Raw genomic sequence first — 23,399 nt, 5'->3', positions numbered from 1 at the left:
CCACAGACAGTCACAGGCTACACCAGACCCAACCCCCTCTGGGAACACCATCACCAAAGCATGCCCACTGCACACACACATCACCCCCACAAGCCACCCTCACAAAAGCCCCCACAAGGAAATGCCTGCACATGGGTACACGGACACCCACCCATCACACGAAATGCCACACACAGAAGCAATAACCATACCTTTATACCCCTGCAGGACCCGAACGCCACCACACCGCCACGGAGGGTCCAGAGATGTCCATCCCACCCCCAGAAGAGGCCCCCAGCGATGACAGCAGCTCTGTCTCCCTGGAGCCAGACGACCAGCCCGGCCCATCGGGGACCTCTGGACAGTCGGTTCCCCACAGACAGCCACAGGCTACACCAGACCCAACCCCCTCTGGGAACACCAGCACAGCTCCCACCCAGCGGGCCCATGCCTCTGTCTCCAGGACACGTAAATCAGCGGTGTGTCCACCACTACAGGGCACCCAGGTTGACCCACCACCCCAACAACAACAGGGACCTGGGGGCAGTTGTAGTGGGCACACCGTCCAGGGGACAGAGGCCCAGGAACACAGGGGAACTGGAAGGGCTGCTCTGCGACAGGGGGGGGACAGGCCCGGGGAACCGACTCTCCAAGAGGCCCTCTCCACCATCATGGGAGCATACCACCGCTCCCAGGAGACGATGGCGACGGTACTGGCTCGGTTCCAGGAGATCCAGGAACTGCAGGAGGAACGGTACATGGGGTTCAGGGAGGAACTGAGGAACATCGGTTCTGCAATGGGGACCATTGTCCTGGCCCTTACCCAGATCGTCACCACATTGCGGGACCATGTGGCACCCCAAAGGGCCCCTGTCACTAGCCCAGGTCAGGAACAGCCTACCACCTCCGCCGGCGCTAGTGGACAGGAGGCCCCCACACAACGACAGGCCACCAGAACCCCACCTCCTGCAGAAGATGAACCACCCCGCAAGCGGAACCTGAGATCTCACAAGAAGACAGAGTAGGATTGCAAGACCCCCGCCAGCCTAAGATACCCCCTGATGTCATCCCACTGTCCCACATTGTCACCCTGTCCAACCTTGAACTGCCCTTGCTCCATCCTTCCACAGGCATATGGACAATGCACCTGTGCGACTGAGAACTGGACTCTGCCATGGACATTACTCCACCCCCACCCATCCCGCTTCCCAATCATTTACCTATATGTAGCACTTAAAATAAATCACTTATTCCACTTAAAAAAACAGGAGTCTGCTTGTATTCTTAACAAATGTATTACACATAACGGTGCAATAATGGCCAGTTACTTTGTGATGACAACATACCAATTTCAATAAGCTTTAGTCCATGGGCAAACAAAGCTGAAGTCAGGCAGTGGGTCATACAGCTCTGAAAAGGCAAGGGAAAGTTACAAATCAGTTAAGAGGAACTGGGGGGAAACACAGACAGTGGAGACGCATGAGGCCTCAAGTAAATGTAAATTGGGGTGGCTGTTTCTTACCTGTGTGCTACTGAAAGTATTGTTGTATGACTGTATCCCTGTTGTCCGTGTCGTCCCCGTCGTCTTCCTCCTCTTCACTCTCCACAGCTGCAACAACACCACCATCTGGACCATCCTCCTGTAGAAAAGGCACCTGGCGTCGCTATGCAAGATTGTGAAGCATACAGCAGGCCACGATGATCTGGCACACCTTCTTTGGTGAGTACATGAGGGATCCCCCTGTCATATGCAGGCACCTAAACCTGGCCTTCAGGACCCGAAGGTCCTTTCTATGATCCTCCTAGATCGCCCTTGGGCCTCATTGTACCGTTCCTCTGCCCTGGTCCGGGGATTCCTCACTGGGTTCAGTAGCCACGACAGATTGGGGTAACCAGAGTCACCAATTAGCCACACACGGTGTCTCTGTAGCTGTTCCATCATATAAGGGATGCTGCTATTTCGCATGACATACGCGTCATGCACTGACCCAGGGAACTTGGCATTTACATGGGAGATGTACTGGTCAGCCAAAAAGACCACCTGGACATTCATCGAATGATAACTTTTTCTGTTTCTGTACACCTGCTCACTGTCTTTGGGGGGAACCAAAGCCACATGGGTCCCATCAATGGCACCAATGATGTTGGGGATATGTCCAAGGGCATAGAAATCACCCTTCACTGTAGTCAATTCGCCCACCTCAGGGAAAATAATGTAGCTTCGCATGTATTTCATCAGGGCAGACAACACTCTGGACAAAACCTTAGAAAACATAGGCTGAGACATCCCAGATGACATGTCCACTGTTGTCTGAAAAGACCCACTTGCCAAAAAATGGAATACTGACAGAACCTGCACCAGAGGGGGAATCCCCGTGGGTTGGCGGATGGGGGACATCAGGTCTGGCTCCAGCTGGGCACATAGTTCATGTATAGTTGCTCTGTCAAGCCGGTATGTAAGTATGATATGTCGTTCTTCCATTGTCGACAGGTCCACCAGTGGTCGGTATACAGGAGGATTCATCCTTCTCCTCGCAAGTCCCAGCGGACGGTGCCTAGGAAGGACAACATGGAGCACAGAGTCAAGCAACCCACAGGTTAATTCACACAGCTTGCACAGTACACGAATCGCTATGCATAAAACGGCTTGTATGAGTGGCTATGCAAGGCCTAGGCCTGTGTGACGCAGTAGAACTCATGCCATGTGGGCCCTTGAAATGGCAGCTGCCTGACCTGTGAAGTGTGACAGTGGGATGTGAGGTCACTGCGCTGGCGTGGCACACCGTGGCGGTAGGCGGTCGAAGACCGCGGCGCAAAGCAGCATTGGTTAACATTGAACCCTATGGGTCTCAGGAGCCAATGACGATGTGTGCCGGAGGTCGCGGTACGCACCGCCGCGGTACGCACCGCCACGGGCGTGACCGCCATTTTCTATATGATTAATCACTCGAGACCTGATCATCCACAGGAGAGGACCTATACTGCAAGTGCTGCTGTGACCTCGGTCTGGGAGATACAATGGCTGCTGCGACTGGGGAAAGGGCCCCTGCCTTCACTGCCGAAGAATTGGAGGAACTTTTGATGGGGTCCACCCCCAGTATGCGCTGCTCTACGGTCCTCCAGACCAACAGGTTAGTACACAGGGTGCACGTTGAATGGGCTATGCCTGTGTTGAGTGGGGTGTATGTAAGATGGTGGGGAGGGGAGCGAATGAGGAGTGCAACGCACAAAAGATGAGAGCATGTGCCACATGGCAAGGTTGGGGAGGGGGGGCCACTCACATTGACCAGGCAGAAAACTGATGTGATTTCTTTTACCACCCTGTACATGTCACATAGGTCAGCGCCCATCAGAAGATCGACATTTGGCGTGCCATCGCCAAGGACGTCCGGGCCCCGGGGGTCCACAACAGACGGGGCACCCACTGCCGAAAGAGGTGGGAGGACATCCGCCGCGGGACCAGAAAGACCGCCGAGTCTCTGCTGGGGATGGCCTCCCAACTTAGGAGGGGTGCCAGCCGCCAATTGACCCCCCTGATGTCCCGGATCCTGGCGGTGACCTACCCCGATTTGGATGGGCACGTGAGGACATCACAGCAGACACAAGGGGGTGAGTATCAGCACATTCTGCTATCTTTGCGCGCAGTGAAGGTGTCTGGGTGGGGGAGGAGGGCTGTGGCTATCTCCAGGCCAGGGCGCATTCTGTAGGCTAGGCCCCTCCGTTAGACACGGCCCTGTGCCCCCGCCCCCCACCTCTGTAGGGTGCCAAGTACAGCTATCCATGGTCCGGCCTCACCCATGTGTGCATTTGTCGTCCATAGACCCGTAGGACTAGTCACAATAACTGAGTAGTGTACCCCCATTGCGCGGCCTAGTTCAGGGGGCTTCTGTGTCTGTCCTCTCCGACAACGGTGTTGCCAATGCATGCACTCAACCTGTTTTCATTTCTCCCCCCCCCCATTTTCTTTGTCTTCCTGTTCATGTGTGCATTAGCATCATCTGGCGGAGGAGAAGTGGCATTGGAGCACGAGGGAGCTGCACCTCACATGGCCCCGGAGGGCCATACAACAGACTCCGAGTACACCAGTGAGACGGAGGGCGAGTGGAGCTCCACAATGGGGACCCGTGGAGACATCAGCGACACCGACACGTCCTCGGAAGGGAGCTCCCTAGCGGTGGCGGTAACATCCGTGACCACCGCAACAACAGGTACAGCCGTCACCCAGCGCACCAGCTCGCCCTCCCAGCAGCCCCTCAGCCTTCGCTCCGTGCCCGCTCGCCCAGGAAGGCGGGCATCTCCTTCGCCCCAGGCACCTCAGGCCCTGCCCCAGTTACCCCTGCTGCCCTCAGTGAGGAGGTCATTGACCTCCTCAGGACACTCATTGTTGGGCAGTCTACCCTTTTGAATGCCATCCAGGGTGTAGAAAGGGATGTGAATCGGAGCAATGCATACCTGGAGGGCATTCATTCGGGTCAGGCTGCCCATCAGCGATCGTTCAACGCTCTGGCCTCAGCACTGACGGCAGCCATTGTCCCTGTCTCCAGCCTCCCTCTTCTGACTCCCTCCACCCAGTCCCAGTCTCCTGTTCCTCTGCCTATCCCATCCACACCATCAGACCAGCCTGCACACACCTCTACACCCAAGGGCAGCTCATCCAGACATAAGCACCACAGATCCCACAAGCATTCACCCAAGCAACATCCAGATGCAGACATGCCAACAGTCACTACCACCTCTGTGTCCCCCACCTCCTCATCTCCCTCCTCCCTCCCTGTGACGTCTCCACTCACACCTGCATGCACACCACCATCAGCCAGTACTTCCAACACCAGCACACCCTCCATTACAGTCCGCACACGTGCAGTCACCACCCCCTCTGCCATTTACACGTCCCCTGTGTCCTCTCCCAGTGTGTCTGTCACCCCCTCTTCCAAAGCACACAAACGCAGGCAGCCACCCACCCAACAGCCATCCACCTCACGACAGCCTCCGTCACAAGCACCTGCACCCAAAGACAGCACACTTGACTCTCCTACAACCACATCCTCTTCCTCCACTCCCAAACCCACTACACCTACCCGTCCCTGTCCTCCCCAAGTCCTTTTCCTTTCCAACCTAGAGCTCGTTCCAATCACTGACCCACCCCCTCCATCTGGTAAGACCAAAAAAAGCACCTCAGCCACCACCAGCCCTGCATCTACTGTGACCATAGTGCAGGGCTATTGGAGTCCACCAGATCCTAGGGCAGGAACATCGGCCAGCAGCAAGGGGACAGCCAGCCCCCCCCCCCGGGAAGAGGACAAAAAAGAAAAAGGCCCGGCGCGACAAGCCTGAGACGGCTGCCACCAAGGACAGTAGCCTTGCCCCGTCACCTGCCACATCATCCAAGGGAGGCAAGGGCCACAGAGCTCCAGCGAAGGAGGGCAAGGGCAGCAGGGCGGAGAAGTCAGGCAGCAGGCGAGCTGCCCAGGAGGGCCCCACCAGCCCCATTCCGGGTGTGACGGATGACTCCCACGGGCCCAGGACTCCATCACAGGAGGGCGCCACGACCGCAAGTTCGGATGGTGAATGAGCGGGAAGTCTTGCCAAGGTCTGGCTCCCTAGACACACAGGACAAGCACTGCTGAACGGGCCCCGCCGGGACAAGAACCGCTGAACGGGCCCTGCCGGGAGGAGCACCGCTGAACAGGGCCCCGCCGGGAGGAGCACCGCTGAACAGGGCCCCGCCGGGAGGAGCACCGCAGAACAGGGCCCCGCCGGGACAAGAACCGCTGAACAGGGCCCCGCCGGGACAAGAACCGCTGAACGGGCCCCGCCGGGAGGAGCACCGCTGAACAGGGCCCCGCCATGAGAAGAACCGCTGAACAGGGCCCCGCAGTGAGAGGCACCGCTGAACAGGGCCCCGCCGTGAGAGGCACCAGTCCGCTGGGCCCCGCCGTGAGAAGAACCACTGAACAGGGCCCCGCCGTGAGAAGAACCGCTGAACAGGGCCCCGCCGTGAGAGGCACCGCTCCGCTGGGCCCCGCCGTGAGAGGCACCGCTCCGCTAACCCCGCCGTGAGAAGAACCGCTGAACAGGGCCCCGCCGTGAGAAGAACCGCTGAACAGGGGCCCGCCGTGAGAGGCACCGCTCCACTGGGCCCCGCCGTGGGAAGAACCACTGAACAGGGCCCGCCGTGAGAAGAACCTCTGAACAGGGCCCCGCCATCTCAAGCACCGCTCCGCTGGGCCCTTCATCTCAAGCACCGCTCCGCTGGGCCCTTCCTGTCAAGCACCGCTCCGCTGGGCCCTTCATCTAAAGCACCGCTCTGCTGGGCCCTTCATCTCAAGCACCGCTCCGCTGGGCCCTTCCTGTCAAGCACCGCTACGCTGGGCCCCGCCGTCTCAAGCACCGCTCCGCTGGGCCCTTCATCTCAAGCACCGCTCCGCTGGGCCCTTCCTGTCAAGCACCGCTCCGCTGGGCCCTTCATCTCAAGCACCACTCTGCTGGGCCCTTCCTGTCAAGCACCGCTCCGCTGGGCCTTTCATCTCAAGCACCGCTCCGCTGGGCCCTTCCTGTCAAGCACCACTACACTGGGCCCCGCCGTCTCAAGCACCGCTCCGCTGGGCCCTTCATCTCAAGCACCGCTCCGCTGGGCCCTTCCTGTCAAGCACCGCTACGCTGGGCCCTTCATCTCAAGCACCGCTCCGCTGGGCCCTTCCAGTCAAGCACCGCTCCGCTGAGCCCCTCATCTCAAGCACCGCTCCGCTGGGCCCTTCCTGTCAAGCACCGCTACGCTGGGCCCCGCCGTCTCAAGCACCGCTCCGCTGGGCCCCCCGTCTCAAGCACCACTCCGCTGGGCCCCGCCGTCTCAAGCACCGCTACGCTGGGCCCCGCCGTCTCAAGCACCGCTCCGCTGGGCCCTTCCTGTAAAGCACCGCTCTGCTGGGCCCTTCATCTCAAGCACCGCTCCGCTAGGGCCCTTCATCTCAAGCACCGCTCCGCTGGGCCCTTCCTGTCAAGCACTGCTACGCTGGGCCCCGCCGTCTCAAGCACCGCTCCGCTGGGCCCTTCATCTCAAGCACCGCTCCTCTGGGCCCTTCCTGTCAAGCACCGCTCCGCTGGGACCTTCATCTCAAGCACCGCTCTGCTGGGCCCTTCCTGTCAAACACCGCTCCGCTGGGCCCTTCATCTCAAGCACCGCTCCGCTGGGCCCTTCATCTCAAGCACCGCTCCGCTGGGCCCTTCCTGTCAAGCACCACTACGCTGGGCCCCGCCGTCTCAAGCACCGCTCCCTGGGCCCTTCATCTCTAGCACCGCTCCGCTGGGCCCTTCATCTCAAGCACCGCTCCGCTAGGCCCTTCATCTCAAGCACCGCTCTGCTGGGCCCTTCCTGTCAAGCACCGCTCCGCTGGGCCCTTCATCTCAAGCACCGCTCCGCTGGGCCCTTCCTGTCAAGCACCGCTCCGCTGGGCCCTTCATCTCAAGCACCGCTCCGCTGGGCCCTTCCTGTCAAGCACCACTACGCTGGGCCCCGCCGTCTCAAGCACCGCTCCGCTGGGCCCTTCATCTCAAGCACCGCTCCGCTGGGCCCTTCATCTCAAGCACCGCTCCGCTGGGCCCTTCCTGTCAAGCACCGCTCCGCTGGGCCCTTCATCTCAAGCACCGCTCCGCTGGGCCCTTCATCTCAAGCACCGCTCCGCTGGGCCCTTCCTGTCAAGCACCACTACGCTGGGCCCGCCGTCTCAAGCACCGCTCCGCTGGGCCCTTCATCTCAAGCACCGCTCCGCTGGGCCCTTCCTGTCAAGCACCGCTACGCTGGGCCCTTCATCTCAAGCACCGCTCCGCTGGGCCCTTCATCTCAAGCACCGCTCCGCTGGGCCCTTCCTGTCAAGCACCGCTCCGCTGGGCCCTTCATCTCAAGCACCGCTCCGCTGGGCCCTTCCTGTCAAGCACCGCTACGCTGGGCCCCGCCGTCTCAAGCACCGCTCCGCTGGGCCCCGCCGTCTCAAGCACCGCTCCGCTGGGCCCCGCCGTCTCAAGCACCGCTACGCTGGGCCCCGCCGTCTCAAGCACCGCTCCGCTGGGCCCTTCATCTCAAGCACCGCTGGCCCATTGACAGTGCCGGTTCTGTGTCGAGCAGGGCTTCAGGAAGCACTCGGGGCACCATGCCTCCTCCAATAACAGTGGAGTCGGTAATCCATCTGATGGACTGTGGCTTTGCACCCCCCAGGATGGGACAGTGGGCATGGAGGCCCCTCGTGGATCTGGCGTCGTGGACTCATGTGGCTGAGGTGCCCCCCCTTCCCTGCCCCCTGAGGTGCCTGTAGTTTTATCATCTGATGCCCCTGCAGTGTTCTCTCCAATGGTATCTGGTCTCCTGTGTGGGCTTTGCCCATGTGTTTGTGCACATTGGCCCACGGACTATGGAACTTTGACGGAATGTGCAGGACTTTTTGCCTATGGATATCTTGTTGACTATGTTCATTCCTTATTTTTGTATCTTTTATATGACATATTTGCCATTCCTTCAATGGAGCTATTTATACATATATTCTATAGATAATTTAAATTGTGTCTTTACATTATTCCGGGGGGTTTGTGTGGTGTCACTCTGACTTGTTGCTCGGCATTGGGGTGTAGGTATTTGTGGTGGGGGGGTGGGTGTATGGCGCATGTGTGTGCCCGTAAGCTTTTCTCCTCCTCCCTACCCTGTGTCGTAGGTGCAGTACTCACCGTTGTCGTCTGCGCCGGCGTTCGTACTCCTGGTAGATGAGCAGGTAGACAATAGTTGGTAGGATGTGTAATTCGGGCTCCATGCTGTCCTCCGTCCTCGTGGAGTGTGTATAGGTGAGCGTTTTCCCGTTCGTAGTCTGTTTCCGCCGTGTTTTTATCGGCGGGGCTCCCGCCCCGGAAAAGCTGGCGGATTGGTGAGTTGTGATAGGGTTAAGACTGATTTGCCTATGGCTAGGGCCAAACTGGGGTGACGTGGCGAGCAACTTAACAATGGAATAAACCCAGATCTGTGACTGGGGGTGAGTGTTTGAAACTTTTCAACACTTTGTCCAACATTTTATTATGTTTTGTGATGTTGCTTTGTGCACCTTAAGAGGCTAGGGCATGCCCAGACGTTGGTCCCTTGCTCGCTGCGCCCCTGGATTCAAGCTAACATGGCTGATGAAGGGTGATACCATGAAAACAGTCCCAGAATGCTTGTTTCTAAGGAGGACCTGGCCATGGCAGTTCGGGCTGGACTGTTCCCATGGGCAACAGGGTCAAGATTGATTTGCTTCTGGTTGGGACCAAACTATGGTGATGTGGCAAGAAAAATAACAATGGAATAAACCCAAATTCGCGACTGCGGGTGAGTGTTTGAAAAATATCAATACTCTGTCCAACATTTTATTCTGTTTGGTGATGTTGCCTTGTGCACCCTAAGTGGCTAGGGTACGCTCAGACGTGGGCCCCTTGCTCACTGCACAACTGGATTCAAGCTAGCCTGGCTGATGAAGGATGATACCCTGAAACAGGGCCCAGGATACTTGTTTCCTGTCCAGGAAGGACCTTGTCTGGCATTTTGGGCTGGACTGTTCCCATAGAGAACAGGATCAAGACTCATTTGCATATGACTGGGTACAAACTGGGGTGAAGTGGAGTGCAAAATAACAATGGATTAAACTCAGATCTGTGAGGGGGGCTGAGTGTTTGAAAAGTTTCAACACTCCGTCCATCATTATATTTTGTTTTTTGATGTTGTCCTCAGTGAGGATGCTCTGTGGGTCAGTCGACCATCCTGAATGCCATCCAGGGACTTGCAAGTCAGGTGCAACAGAGTAATACATTCCTTGAGGGCATTCATAGTGCACTGGCTGGCCTACATAGATCCTTTTAGGCTCTGGCCTCCACACTGATGGTAGCCAGTCACCCTTTGTCTTCTGCCCCCCCTCCACCTTCCTCTTCCCCCTCCCAATCCAAAGCCCAAAGCCTGAGGTGCCTGCCTGCCCCCTTGCTGCCCCTACCTATGGATGTTAGATGGCAGTCAGGAGTCAGATTGGGGGCACACACATGTGCTTTGTGTACATGTTACACTCAAAATTGTTGAACTGGCCTCTGCCTTGGACATTGAAAATATTAATTTACATTCAATATGTATTAGGACCAACCTGTTGTTATTCCAACGTTATATCTTTGTCCTGCATTCTTTTACTTAGGGGAGTTTTGGTCTTGGCTGACATTGTTTGTGTGGGAGCATTTGTGTGTCAGTGGTGGTTGTGCCACCTGTTTTGTCTGGGCAGCATGTGTGGTTGTATGCATAGCATTTGTCCACTAGTGATGGGTTTGTTGTGTGATGGCCATGTATAAGTTAGGGACATGTTGTTGTGTTGGTATTGTGTGGTGTTTGTGTTGCGTTTTTACCATGCGTGATTGTGCATGTTCATTCCCTGGTGTTGGTACTTTGTGCTGTATATATGATTGATTTGTGAAGGGGTAGTGTCTATTGTGTGTGCTTGACAATGCTTTGATGATGCTATGATTGTGGTGCAGTAGTTTCATTTGATGGTGTTGTTGTGTGTGACTGTGCCGGTGCTGTGTATCTGGGGGTTGGTGTGTGTTTTAGACGTGTGTGTGTGTGTGTGTGTGTGTGAAGGCCATAGTGTGTTCACTATGTATGTGCAGTTGTGCATGTGGCTGTGTGTGATTGTGCGTTTCAGTGTGGGGCTACGTTTGAATGTCTTTCTTGCCACCTGATCCCAATTTGTATTTGTGTGTGAGTAGGTACTTTGACATTTTACAACACTAACAGATAAGTGTCTGTACGCATGGTTGCTGTCGTTGTCACCAGTTCCAAAGTCACTGGGCGAGCAGTAGGAGGACATGTAGTTCTGGTTTAATGTCAGCTCCGGAGGAGTATGGCTTCCTGAAGGTGAGTGTCTCCATTTATACAGTTAGTTTCCCTCTGGGTTTCCGTGGTGGTGAGACCGTGTTGGAAACCTTGGTGGTGTGCAGCCTTGTAATCTGTCCGACAGGAACATGGTCTCCACCGGCCTGCAAATGGCAACTGTGGTCCATGGCAGCCTGACCACACTGGCGATGCTGGCGGTAGATTGGCTGTATTCTGTTGGAAGTACTCATAATTACCCCCATAGTGTCTCCAGCAATCTTACAGTATTGACAAAAATAGTTTAAGTACTTGGAACATCAAAGGTAGAAAGGTGCAAGGAAAGTGTCCAGGGAAAGGATTACAACTATATTGCAAATGAACTGTCCAGGTAGTAAAAGAGATGTCAGGATGTTTTGGGGAATGGTGAGTTATTGTCATCAATGGATTCCTTATTTTTCTGTTATTTCAAAGACTTTACAGAGATTGACCCACAAAGATATCATTGATCCTGTGCCTTTTGATGAAGCTTATATGAAAGGTTTACTGAGCTAAGAGCAAGTCTACGCAAAGTACCAGCTCTAGGAATGCCTGATACACAAAACCATTTTCACTGTTTTGTTATGAACATGATTGTTGTGCTCTTTTCGTCCTAACACAGGTACATGGTGGCTTAAATCGTCCTGTAGAAAAGTTTTGAGCTACATTGGATCTGGTTGCTGCCGCTTTACCTGGCTGCCTAAAACAGGTAGCAGCAGTTGGTATGAGCATTGCCCGAAGGGCGAGCATTGTGATGGGACATTCTTTAACTGTTCTGGTCCCTCATTCAGTTGAGGTCTTACTTACAAGGACCAAGTGTTGCGGGGTACTTAGTCCTGCTACCTTGTTGCCTATAGACACTGCTGAATCTGAAAATGGAAATGAAGTGGAACATGACTGCCTGGATGTTACTGAACTGTACACCACACCCAGACCTGATATTAAGCATATACCATTAGAGAAAAATTATCCAATAATTTTTGTTGATGATTTCTGTTTTAGAGACAATGCGGGAACACTGAGATCTGGTTATGTTCTGGTGTATTCAAAGCTCCATGGCTTCAAGGAGTATTTTTTGCACAAGTGGCTGAATTGGTAGCTGTTACTAGAGCATGCTGTATTTCATCACAGCTGAAAATTACGATTTTTACAGACAGCCAAATGGGTTTGGTGTGGTACATGACTTCGGGCAGTTGTGGTCCCAGAGAGGTTTCATCACCTTTTCTGGTTCCCCCTTAAGAAATGGTGACATGATTCATCAATTGGTAGAATCTTTACAACTACCTGAAAAAGTCGCAGTTGTGAAATATAAAGCGCATTGAAAAGCAAATTATTTAATTACTACGGGTAATGCATATGCTGATCAGGTTTCCAGATATTGTGCACTGATCTGTGCCACCTTCAACGACGAATGGAAAAATGTAATAAATACTGATGAGACAATTCAAAGTTTTCTATCGACAGTAGTTGACACTTGGGAAGAAAATAAAAGATTGCAAGATGAGGTTCTAGATGATGAAAAAAGAAGCTGGATAAGATTGGGTTGTGATGTGTGCATCTACTTGTAGGGAATGGCCTGATGCTTTACCTTCGGTTCTGATGAGCATGCAAAGTACACCTGACAGAAAAACTGGTCTCTCACCTCAAGAAATACTAATGGGCAGAGCTATGAGATTGACAGCTATTCCTGCAAATGTTCTTGTAAACATAACAGATGACTTGAATTACTGCAAGGGTTTAGCTGATGTGGTTTGCTCTTTGTCTCACCATGCAGAAGCTACAGCCATGCCACCATTCCAAGACCAGTGTCACAGTCTTTGGGCTGGTGATTAGGGGGTGATCAAGAAGCACATATGGAAGATTTGCTTGGAACCTAGGTGGAAGGGATGTTTCCAGAATATTCAAGTGACGACAACTACTATGAAGTGTGCTGGAATTCCAAACTGGAACCACGCTAGCCACACTAGTAAAGTGCCATATCCTTTGGATGATGAAGATACAGTGTTCCTGAGAGCACCAGCAGAAACTGTACAGTCTCAAAAAGAGCAAGTGACAAAGACAGAACAAAACACTGTAAAACAAAAGATAGTGCAAACTGGTAAAGATCCAGATCCAGGTCTCCTCTGAAAGATGAAACTGAGGACAATCCTGGTACTCCTGTATCAGCATAAGTGGAAGCAGATGTGGCAGGAGAGTCAAGTCTAAGGACGATTATTCTAGAAGCAGAAGACAGGGAAAAAGAGATAAAGCAAATCTTGTTTCCTGAAGTAACAGAAAGTGGAGTCATGCAGAATTGACTCCTGATGGAGTGGCTGATGACGCAGGTGAAGCAAGTCAAAGTCAAAGAAGAGCTTGTCAAATTCCTGCTAAACCAAGAAATTTGTAAGTCCAGTAGAGTCATTACTGTCTAGAAAATCTATGAAAGAAGATAAATGGTCTTCTTTGCAAGGAAATACAAGAGTTCCTGATGTGTTGTCAAGCATGAATGAGGAAGCAGAAACAACAGAAGAAACAAATCTGAGTGAAGAAGAAATAAGTATAAGTCAAAAATCAAAGGGAAAGAGGGCAAGGGTGTCTGCGTTGAGGGGATAGATTGTTTTTGTGTAGGAAGCTATCCCTCCCTGCACACAAGCAATCTATAATGACGATTTGGCACTTTTATGGGTGCTGCAAAATACAGCACACATAGAGGTACCAAAGCATCATTTTGGAATGATTGTTTATGTGCAGGAAGGGACACCTTCCTGCACATAAACAATTACCCATGGCATTTTGCTCTTTTTATGTGTGCTGCAGAATGCAGCACACATGGAAAAAGCAAAAAATGAGGAGGAAATTAAATCATTCCTCCTTGTTTTGCCATGCTTACGCCATACCTGGGTGGCGGTAGTTTTTGGTGCTGCCACAGGTTCATGATTTCTCATAAATCTGGGGCAGCGTCAAAAGCAATGGGTGTTGCAGTGAAATGCCCACTGCAACACCTATTGCATGCCCCTCTTACAAAGAAAACTGCATAAGAAGGGTCGATATTCACAAGGAGGTGCAACGCCACAAAAAGTGGTATTACACCACCTTGTAAATATGGAGCAGTGGTTAGCGCCACAGGTATGTCACGAAAAGTGACACTCCGGTGGCGCTAGGGCCCTTAAAACTGCCTCCAGGTGTGTGGGAAAATATAGGTAAAAGTTGAATAAAAATGGGAAATTGGTTGGGAAATATTGGTCAGGGTGCTGTGGTAATAATACTGAAACCATTATTGATAGTGGTTGTGTGTCTCATTTGTATCTTCAGACTTTACAAACTGTATAGATTCATACAATTACAAAGGATGAAAAATAAACCGAGGATAGAAGAAATAAAAATGAAAAAGATCAGAAGCAGATACTTTCATGATCTGAAGAATGGCGAAAGCCTAACTGTAGATATACTAAACAAACTCTGCCCTCATTATGAGTCTGGCGGTCTTCTGACCATCAGACTTGTGGTGGTGGTCTCACCGCCAATGGGCCAGTGGTGTAGACCACCATATTACGAGTGTGGCGGTGTGGCCTGTGCCAAACCACCACTTTCCTGTTCCTTCCACCAGGGCGGTTGGACCGCTGGGCCAGAGATAAGCATCTCCGACCCGGTGGTCCACCAAAGACCACAGGCAATGTTACGAGTCCCCTTTCCGCCAGGGATTTCCTGTTGCCGGTAGATGACTCCCTCACCCCCTCATCCACTCAAGAGCCCCCACCAACTTTCCTTAAATCATTACCACCCCACCCCGAAACCTCCAAGTAACCCCCACCCCATGCTCCCAGTAGTAACCCCAAACCCCAATCCCCGTACTAACCCCTTACCTACAATCATGCACCCACACATACCCACAGACATGGACACCCTGACACTCACCCACTCACAACACCCGTACACTTGCACACACACACACACATGCAACACCCCCCAAATCCATACACACATACATGCACAAACACACAACACCCCCACTCACATACGCACTCACTACATTCACCCCCATGGACACGCATACATGCTCCATCCCCCCACCCCTCCTTTCCTCAACATACATACACACACAACCCCCACTCCTGTCTACAGGCATACACACACGCACCCCGACCCAGCATTCACATTCACCCACACACGCATTGCCATTGCCAAATTTACACACAGACACACATGCATGCATGCAAAGACACTTCTCCTTCATCTCCCATTCATGACACACATACACACACATCCATTCACACACGCCACCCTCTTCCATTTGCAGAGGACACTTACCTCATCCCACTAGGTTCTCCTCCCTGAGGGGACGGGGCGCGGCACTCCTACCGCCGGCAGCGCCCCATCATCAGTACAACGCCAGGCCGTATTACAGGTTGTAATATGGCTGGCGGAGTTCTTTTGGCAGGGCGGGACCGGTGGTGGAACCGCCTCTGCACCGCCGACCGCCAGCATGACTGCTGGCAACTTTCCACCTAAAGAATAGCGGATAGCTGTCAGCAGTCGTAATATGACGCTCTACAGACCGCCAGCACTGCCGATTTAGTGGTGGCTTTGGCTTTGTCAGTCTTGGAAAAAGACCACCAAAGTCATAATGAGGGCCTAAATTTTGAGTTGTCTCAATGATATAGTATTCTTTTATGGTAGCATATCAGAGGAGGGATTGTTAGAAACCAAACATTTTTAATAAAATATGTGTAACCAAACAAAATGATAAACGTGTACTAAAAGGCCTGAATAGATATGTGTGTTAGAAAAATATTTGTTTAAATGTATGTTTAATATGTGGTCGAAATGATGTCAGCCACCTCGAGTTTTATGTGAAATATTAAATGACTGTGAAAATGTATGTTGATGAATTATAATCACATGTACTGTAAAACTAATAGTTTGAAATACATATTAATTGAGAAATACTGTACTAAACATAGATTGAATCTTAGAATTGTTTTATTCTTCATGTGTTAGCATTAGTGAAAAGGCCTACGTTTTGGTATTTTCTCAGAAGCACAAAAACAATGCTGAAATGTTATGCTGACTTTACTGAAAATGCTTTTGAAAACATTGCTTATTCACAGAGGAAAGCTACTGCTTTCTCTGTCCTGCTCATTCTGTACTACCTTGTGATAAATATTGCAAGTATTAACAATAAGCCTCAGTTTTTAAAGAAGCAGTATTAGCTACATGTCATGATCTGTTGTTATTCTGCATAATTTTTTCACTTACAATATTGAGATTCTTCAGACATTTTGGACAGCCTGTGTTATTTCCGTATTGCTATAATTTGGTTTTGTGCATAATTTACTTGACCTTAGCATTGTCAATTTAAGGGAAATAAATAATTAAACTTTACTAAATTGGTGCGGTGATTAATTACCACAAAGGTCATGGTGTTTATAAATAACTGATTCATTATTGTATAGTTTGATTGTTCCCATTTTTGATTTGATGATCTCATTACTCCTGTATGAGGCAAAAGATTTGCTTCAACCTCTGAGGGTAGTAAATATCACTGACCTATTACGTGTCACCTTAGGAGGTCACAGGCCCACACTACTTGATGGTCTTCTCAGGTCCGTCGCCATTGTGGCTTGAAGGTGCAACCGACAAGATCTAAATCAGGCTCTTAGGCCCATATTTATACTTTTTGACGCAAAACTGCGCTAACGCAGTTTTGCATCAAAAAAATTAGCGCCGGCTAACGCCATTCTGAAGCGCCATGCGGGCGCCGTATTTATTGAATGACGTTAGCCGGTGTTAGCCGCCGGCGCCGTCTGGTGTGCATTAAAAAAACGACGTACACCAGGCAGCGCCGGCGTAGGGGAAAATGGAGCTTGGGCGTCAAGAAATGGGGCAAGTCAGGTTGAGGCAATTTTTTCGCCTCAACCCGATTTGCGCCATTTTTTTTTCACTCCCAACCCCCATAGAAATGACTCCTGTCTTAGCAAAGACAGGAGTCATGCCCCCTTGCCCAATGGCCATGCCCAGGGGACTCCTGTCCCCTGGGCACGGTCATTGGGCATAGTGGCATGTAGGGGGGCACAAATCAGGCCCCTCTATGCCACAAAAAAAAAAAAAAACACTTACCTGAACTTACCTTAATGTCCCTGGGATGGGTCCCTCCAGCCTTGGGTGTCCTCCTGGGGTGGGCAAGGGTGACAGGGGGTGTCCCTGGGGGCATGGGAGGGCACCTCTGGGCTCCTTCAGAGCCCACAGGTCCCTTAACGCCTGCCTTTTGCAGGCGCTAAAAAACGGCGCAAAAGTGGCCGTACGTCATTTTTTTTGACCCGCCCACTCCCGGGCGTGAATTTTGCCCGGGAGTATAAATCCGACGCACATGCCTCGGAGTCGATTTTTTAGACGTGAACGCCTACCTTGCATCTCATTAACGCAAAGTAGGTGTCCACGCTAAAAAACGACGCAAACTCCATGGACTTTGGCGCTAGACGCGTCTAACGCCAAAGTATAAATATGGAGTTAGTTTTGCGTCAAAATTGCGTACAAAAAAACGACGCAATTCCGGCGCAAACGGAGTATAAATATGCCCCTTAGTGTGTTAATCTTTCTTTTGTGATGGTTTTAGGTTTATAATAAATAAGGTAATTTTTTCCATTTAATTTTAAAATATGCTTACCATTTAAAAAAACAGATTATTAAACTTCAATGTTTTTCTTTATGCTTTGTATTTCTCAGTGTGATGTCCTAAGTGTGCTGCGTATGCCCAGGCATTGGTCTGTGTTCACTAGGCCACAGGAACCAAGGAACACCATACTTACAAAGCCAAATATGTTCTGGTTCAGAGAGGTTCTGCTCTGGCAGTTTGTACTGTTCCTGCTAACACAAAGGATAATTTTCTTATCGCTGGTTCCGGTCTGAGGTGAGATAGTGGCCAAAATAATGATGAATTGGAACAAGGCCCAGGGTAATCAGCAGTTACTGACATTAATGACCAATCTGACCCAATCTCGTTTTTCTAGAAATGCAAGCAGAAATTTCAGTCATGAACTATGAGTGAACCAGAGTTGAAGTAGAAGAACAGCAACCTCTGAAATGAAGGAGAAATACATGGGAGATGTGTGGATGGACTGAATGGAGTTAAGCAGAACAATTTAATTTTTATATAAAGCATTAATCAATCTTGTTCTGAACAGTTCTGGGTGGTATGCCTTTCGTATGATACACCGATGTGATTTTTATTTTTAGGTATGGTCAAGGCAATCACACACTCAAATACTGTGTGGTGTTTAATCACTTTATCACTGTCAGTAGAGAGATTACTTGAGAGGGTCTACTCCTAACAACTCAATAAACCCTCCTTGGTTATGTCAAAACACAGTTCTAAGAGAATGTCAGCTCAGCCCCTATAAAAGTGTATGTTAAGGTCAACTAGAGCCATCAATTTCAATTCTAAAGTAACACATACAAGAAAATGCAATTTCCAAACCAATTTAGAAAAATAGAGAACACTTTAAAGAGCAGTTTCAAGATGGCAGAAGTCAGGAGCATACTTACGAGCCTCATTATGTTGCTCTTGCACCATGCAACATGGTGCAAGTGTGACACAAACCCAAACTGAGATTTATGAAGCCACGTATGGCCACCTTGTATGGCCTTGAGTAACTTGATGAACCTCGAATAAAGTAACACAGCGCAAATCACTGCATTGCCCTACTCTGCCCCAAGGAGGTGTTCCATGGGTGTTGTGTGGGTGTTCTCTTGCAACATGCATGTATTTTGAGGCATTTTCAGACCTTCCAGAAAGTGTAAACCTTGGAATGTGCCAAAAACCTACACATCCTGAGGTGAGGCAGAACAAGGAGAAATATCTTTATTTATCCTCATTTTTTCCTCTTTCTTTGTGTATTGCATTATTCAGCACTCATAAAAAAGAACAAAAAGCCTCAGGGGATCGTTTTTCATGCAGGAAGGTGTCCCTCAATGCACAAAAACAATCCTACATGCAATGTGTCTGTGTTGACGCCAGGCAGCCATTGTGCACTAGCACTGGGAAAAGGACAGGAAAGCACCATATTGGGATAAATATAGCACATTCTTGCCCTTTCCCTGTGATGCAGCACAGCAAGGTGACTTGTTGCGCTGTGCCAAGTGACCATAATTATAGCCCTCAGTTGCCATTTGGCCATAATTATGGCCCTCAGTTTCCAAAGACAGACCTGCCCTATTTAGATGATCTATGCTCCCATCTGGCAGAGTCAAAACCGGTTCGCTACCTTATTGTCATTGATGCTGGTTTGTCTGGGAGGTTCCTGGGAATGAAAAGGAAAATTCCTTGCTGGCATGTCCAAGCAAAGATAGAAGCACTCACGCTTTTTCAAACTGTTTCTGTCCACTTCCTGCTACGTGCTCAGCAGTTAACATCTACTTACTCGTCCTGGACTCTGAGGTAGACTTAGAGCCTCTGAGCTAGAATCATTAGCTCTCCTAGTCCAAAATGTGTATTTCAGCTCTGGAGGTGTGATGTGTGCAGACCTGGTTTTTAACTGGTTCTTTCTCAGGAAAACAAAACTATATTTTTGCATCCATATTACTTTTCCTAGTAAGTTATCAAAATCGGATTTCACAATTAAATATGATTTTGAAAGTTAGGAAGGAAATAGCTGTGAATTATTATTCTATACTTTCCCTACATTGGAATAGGAAATAATTTTAATCTAATTTAGGGATATTCAGGGAACATTGTAGCAAAGCATACACAGTGAAATTGATTTGGGGGTTATTTTTTGATAGTGAGTGCACACTAACTCCAATATTTAGTGTGGCTTGTTTTTTGTGTTAGGCAAATCCTAGGAATGACATTCAAGTACATAAAAATCGCCTTTTCCTACAAGGTGAAGGCAATTTTCTCACCATGTATCACTTCTGCATTGAAATTGTGGTCTACACAGAGCACAGTGATACTTTTGACATATATTGAAGTGATGTAAAACCCCAGCAACCCACTCATGATATTTAACTTTCAGACCGTAGATACATTTCATGCACCATCTAGTACAGTTGAATTGACCAATTCGTGAGAAAACAGTGGGTCACAGGGCACAGATCTAACACCAAACAGGAGTTCCCACTTTCCAAGTCTCTCAAGAAGCATGTGAAAGACTTATCAATTCAACTGATTAGGGAAAATTGCAATTAAGCCGATTTTGCTAAAATCCAACAATTACAGTGCTGCTGTCATCACAAAATATTTAAACTGATGAAAATGAACTGTTCTTACATATACCCAGCTTCGTATACTACCAGTGGATATCATTACGACTTGTCCAGCATTCCACATCCCAGAGATGTTTAGGTTGCATTCTTTAGGCAATGATTTACGTCTCAAAATAGTCTCACAATAGTTCATCATATAGGTGGACATTGTAGCACCCTTCTGTCACCTTTTGTCAGCTGTCTTTTCCATGCTTCATAATCTATTAAAAAATAACATATATGATGGCATACTTAATTGTACACCTAAGCTAAATTAGGGATAGGCCGCACTGTCTTTGTTCGCACTATGGCACAGCTTTAAACAGGTGCTCCGGAAACAAAGAGCAACAGTGCTCCCTTTTACAGTAAATTTGCTGCCTCTAGGGCAGATGCAAACGTGCTGCTCCCAGGGGAGCACGTTGAATGGTGAAATATGCAGGAGCTGCTTCACAGCTGCTTCGTAGTTTACAGTGCAGGTTGCAAAAAGCCTGCACTTCTGTACTTATAGAGAGGAAAGAGATCCCCCTGCAGGCAGGTGCCGTGAGTGACTGCACCTGCCCACTATGAGGTGTCTGCTTTCCCTCCATGGGACCCGATTTTAGCCCTCCAGAGGGCTCACTTGAAGGGGTACACTTGACAGTGCACCACCTTTTTTGTGGTGCACTGTCAGTGCACCTCCTAAGGGCAGGTTTGCATCTGCACCCCGTGTCCACAGTAAGGTGCGATCACAGAGTTAAAGTGATTACCTCATTTGCATAATGAAGGAAATCCCTCTGAAAATATGGATGTACATTTCTTTAGCAAATAGCCTATTGGACTGCTGTCCATCAGATTCAGAGATGACCACCGCCTTGACGGCCATCTCTGTACAATGGAGGAACCTTCATCATAGTGGTTCTGTCGATGTGAAAAAGCTTTGGGGGATGGCTGAGGTAGGTTTTGATGGATATTCACTAAAATTCTAACAGATTTTTGTTTTTCAGAAATGAAATGAGTGCAGCCGTGTCTTTATATTTTTTCTGTCCTTCACGCCAGGTGGCATTGATGGTCAAGGAAAAAAAAAACATTACACCATCCACCATAAATAGGGTGGGAGTGAAACGTTCCTCCTCTGTGGAGCTCTTGAAGGAAGTTTTCCATTGACGGAGCCAACGGTTTCCTGGCAACCTAAGGCTCACTCACCTCTAAATGAGTCCAGCAGGCAAAGGGTGTAGCAGACAGATTACTCAATCATGTTTGTGAGGGAGTATCCTGTCCCCCAAAATGTAAATCAGGCCTTTAACTGCTATAGCAAATACCTGCTCATCAGAGATGTTGGGACAGAAAACCATCAAACCACAACTCCTTCTTCTGGCTAGGCCATGTGAAAATAAAACTATGAGTACTGTCACCCACTTCATGGATCATTAGTGTGTCTGGCATTTGGCTGGCAGCAGAGGTGTGGATACTAAAATTTTTTAACAGTATGGGAAACTTCTGCTCTCACACACAATTGTTGGGTGGAAGGCGGGTGAGGTCTGTTGGTGGAGGTAGGCTTCCATTTTCTATTGACAAGTCTTAAATTGAGATTCAAATGTGGTAATGCCGGAATAGGATTTTGGCAAAATACGTTTATATTGGTATTTTGTGTGACCGATGGTAAACAGAACCTTAGCCATTCCATCTTTACCTGTAGATAGACTGAATTTGCACATGAGAGACTGAAGTACTAACATCTTACACATAGTTATTCACAAGGAGAGTCAAACAAAAAATATGGCTTGGGATTGTTTGTGCCCATCTCAAATAAGAATGACATTTTGTCAGAGACAGAGACAGTATGTGTGCGTGTGTGTGCGTGAAGTGAGTGTGGCATTTAAGTTAGGCAATGACAATGGATCACTGTATCATATCATCTTTTCTTTTCTTGGTTAGATTAAGTAATATTACCTTGCTGTTACATCAGGTTTTCTAATAGAAATATCTGTTTGAGGTGTTTCTTTCTTATCTGAAGAAGGGAGTAGCTTAATCAAGCATTTGCAGTTAACAAACGCATATGTTTAAATATTGATGTGAAGAACATAATTAAACATTTTAATGAGAGCTATTTTCTGTTTTCAGCAACTGAATACATATGAGAAGCTCATATCCGCGTCGTAGGCGCTGCATCAGTATTCACTCCCGTCATTCGTTTAAGACCTCCAGTATATTTTGCTAATGGACATTTCAGAATATTTTTGCTCCTTCTACATCTGTAATGTAAGTCATAAATATTAATCTGATGTTCCTGACTGAGCATTGCTTTGAAAGTATTTCACTTCTCTTTCGAAAAAGAACATACTGGGAGTCTAGCAAATATGACCACTGAACATTCAATATAATGTACTTTGGTAAATAACTATACATTTCCATCTATTCTGTTTCATCCATGTGTTGTGACACTGCCCAAATGGAAGCAAATCTCATAAAGGTGGCTCTGTTACATCATTTAGTTTGCTTTAAAATTAACCTGTTTCACTAAATAACTGAACTCAGTTATATGCTACATTGTGCTACTTTGCAGCACATGGGTGTTCTCTGGAAGTGCATAGGAATTATCATGGAGCTACCCATGGTTTTGACACAAATCCATATCTACTAACAAGGGAAGCATAGCGAGGAGCATGTTTTCATATTTTATAATTCCTTATTCCAGCTTTTCATGTGTGCTGCACTCAACACCACAAATATATAGACGCAATTGTCTTTAAGAGATTTGAGGGGTCCCTTTCTAGTACACTATCTATGCTGCAAAGAAAGCACACATTCTTGTACTTTGGCATAAGGGTTTGTGCTTTGACCTGGCGCCAATCCTTGGGAGAGGTAAAAAGTCTGCAATATCTTAGTAGACAGTGCCAGCTAGTGACAAAGGGCAATGAGAAATCCATTCATCAGAAAATTTCATGAGGACATTTTAGTAAAATGGTGTAAATTACTGTCCAATATCCAAAGATGTTTATTGAGATTGTGCAGGTCTCTGATCTACAGAACAGTTCTAAGAAGCAGAAAGCTGCTCACACCACCTCTGCCTTCCTGCCTTTCTCCTATTCTCATCTCTCTCATCTCTTTACATTTTCAGGTTAGCCAGATTCTAATAGGTCAGAAACAAGAATAAGGTGTCAGTGTTACTATTGAAAGGGCTAATGTTTAGGCATAGTAAGGTCACAGAAAATAATACTCATGGAGCATGAAACACCTTTCTATGAATTATTCAGTAAGTAGCACAGCAGTTACAAATTTGGTTCTATGACAAAGGAAGCAAAGAGCCGGCGTCAATACATATATA

Source organism: Pleurodeles waltl, chromosome 2_1, assembly GCF_031143425.1.
Source record: "Pleurodeles waltl isolate 20211129_DDA chromosome 2_1, aPleWal1.hap1.20221129, whole genome shotgun sequence".
In the NCBI taxonomy this organism is placed as follows: domain Eukaryota; kingdom Metazoa; phylum Chordata; class Amphibia; order Caudata; family Salamandridae; genus Pleurodeles; species Pleurodeles waltl.
The sequence above is the reverse complement of the archived record's forward strand: the minus strand, read 5'-3'. Positions refer to the sequence as shown.